The sequence below is a fragment of the Schistocerca piceifrons genome, unplaced genomic scaffold (genome assembly GCF_021461385.2).
Source record: "Schistocerca piceifrons isolate TAMUIC-IGC-003096 unplaced genomic scaffold, iqSchPice1.1 HiC_scaffold_2164, whole genome shotgun sequence".
NCBI classification, from domain to species: domain Eukaryota; kingdom Metazoa; phylum Arthropoda; class Insecta; order Orthoptera; family Acrididae; genus Schistocerca; species Schistocerca piceifrons.
The window spans coordinates 32,501-35,000 of NW_025728080.1; positions in this window are offsets into that span (position 1 = coordinate 32,501).

Genomic DNA, 2,500 nt, shown 5'->3' on the forward strand with positions numbered 1-2,500 from the left:
GCTTTCGGTGCGACCACCCGTGCTCCCAACTGAGCTTGCCGCTGCCGACAGAGGCCCGGGAGCGTGCTGTCGTGGCATTGCCGGCGGGAGACAACACGCGCCACCTACGGTGACCGGCAGCTCCAACGCCAGCGCCACAGAAGGACAAAAGCCCCACTTGGGTGCCGAAGCGAACTCTCCCAGCACAGCGCACGCGCCAACACATCCGCACAGCTGCGATACAAACCACCAGCGAGAACCGCTGGGGCGACCGAGCAGCAGACGGCGTCGCGGCGCCGAGCGCCGGGCGGCGGCGCATCCTCAACGCACACAGTCCTCAATCGGACCAGCACACTGAAGATGTCCACCGCGCTTCGCACCGGGCCCGCGAGGACCTACTTTGGCCGCACGGCGCCGCGCGCAGGGTGCGCCGGCGCGCAGCTGCGACGCCTGCCGCGTCCGTCGGCCGGCGCGCCTGCCACTGGCCGCCCCCACCAGCCGGCTGTAGCGCGTGCGCCCACGCACCGCGCGGCCAGCACGCCGGGAGGCGCCCCCTCACCGGCCGGGGACGGTCCCACCCAGCCACCGCCGCGTATCGCTTCACACCCAGATGCCGTTCAGTTTCGTCGGCATGGTGGGTATCGCTGGAACAACCGGTTCGTACCTCAACCTATCGTCGCCATCACCGATTCACCCCTAGCGAGAACAACCGCACCACAACAGGTTACCATTTGTTCATTTGCGTAACTTCACCAGAAAACGCAGGCGTCCATCGCCATTTGCAACTTCAACGATTATTGCATGCCTGTGTCAGGTGTCACGCCACACTACGTCTGCCCACATACACGCAACAAAATGTGCACGCCTAGACAATACGTGGAAGGTGGCCCCCGTACGTATGCGATGTCCATTGCTCGAACGACTGTCAACCGGCCTCTGTAGCATGTCGCAGATATGGAACGCGGTGCACCATGCCATCACGGTGTGTGAGGAGAGACGACTAGGTCCGAATACATCAACAGACAGCTCATGCTGATCGCCATCCACGGCGTCCGTTCCTCCCACACGTCTCTATGGCGTACCACACTGCAATCCAGCTCTCATAGGGAGACGACACGTAGCTGCGTGCACAATATTTGCACTGTATGGTCCGCCGTTTTTGGGCGCAGTCGTTGTACGGTCACACATGTGCCACGATGTATCATTCGGTACATAAGGACGAATGTGCAGTACAGATTGTGGTTTACGCGTACGACATTAGCGGACGGTTGACACAGGCCGCACCACAACGTAGCCTGAGTACGTCGCATGCGAAGGGCATTGAACATGCAAACTTCTCACCAACCAGCTTGCGAAGGCAGGGGGGCAAGGTGGGGACGTGGGGAGGGGCGGCATGTACGTCCTGCTGCCATCCACATTACAGTGTACAGCAGGAGCATGTGGAAAGTCAGCAAGACTTGCAAGGTGTTTAACATGAAGCGATACACAGGGGAGCGGGCAGTGCGAGTAGCGAACTATATTGCGAGGGTTGCGGGTGGGCAACACTACACTAATTGAACGAGTCGTATAACAATTACAGAGCAGGTTTAGGCGACAACATGGGTTACGTTAGGGGACAACGTGGGTTACGTTAGGGGACAACGTGGGTTACTTTAGGGGACAACGTGGGTTAGGTTAAGGCACAACGTGGGTTAGGTTAAGGCACAACGTGGGTTAGGTTAAGGCACAACGTGGGTTAGGTTAAGGCACAACGTGGGTTAGGTTAAGGCACAACGTGGGTTAGGTTAAGGCACAACGTGGGTTAGGTTAAGGCACAACGTGGGTTAGGTTAAGGCACAACATGGGTTAGGTTAAGGCACAACATGGGTTAGGTTAAGGCACAACATGGGTTAGGTTAAGGCACAACGTGGGTTAGGTTAAGGCACAACGTGGGTTAGGTTAAGGCACAACGTGGGTTAGGTTAAGGCACAACGTGGGTTAGGTTAAGGCACAACATGGGTTAGGTTAAGGCACAACATGGGTTAGGTTAAGGCACAACATGGGTTAGGTTAAGGCACAACATGGGTTAGGTTAAGGCACAACATGGGTTAGGTTAAGGCACAACATGGGTTAGGTTAAGGCACAACATGGGTTAGGTTAAGGCACAACGTGGGTTAGGTTAAGGCACAACGTGGGTTAGGTTAAGGCACAACGTGGGTTAGGTTAAGGCACAACGTGGGTTAGGTTAAGGCACAACATGGGTTAGGTTAAGGCACAACATGGGTTAGGTTAAGGCACAACATGGGTTAGGTTAAGGCACAACATGGGTTAGGTTAAGGCACAACATGGGTTAGGTTAAGGCACAACATGGGTTAGGTTAAGGCACAACATGGGTTAGGTTAAGGTACAACATGGGTTAGGTTAAGGTACAACATGGGTTAGGTTAAGGTACAACATGGGTTAGGTTAAGGTACAACATGGGTTAGGTTAAGGTACAACATGGGTTAGGTTAAGGTACAACATGGGTTAGGTTAAGGTACAA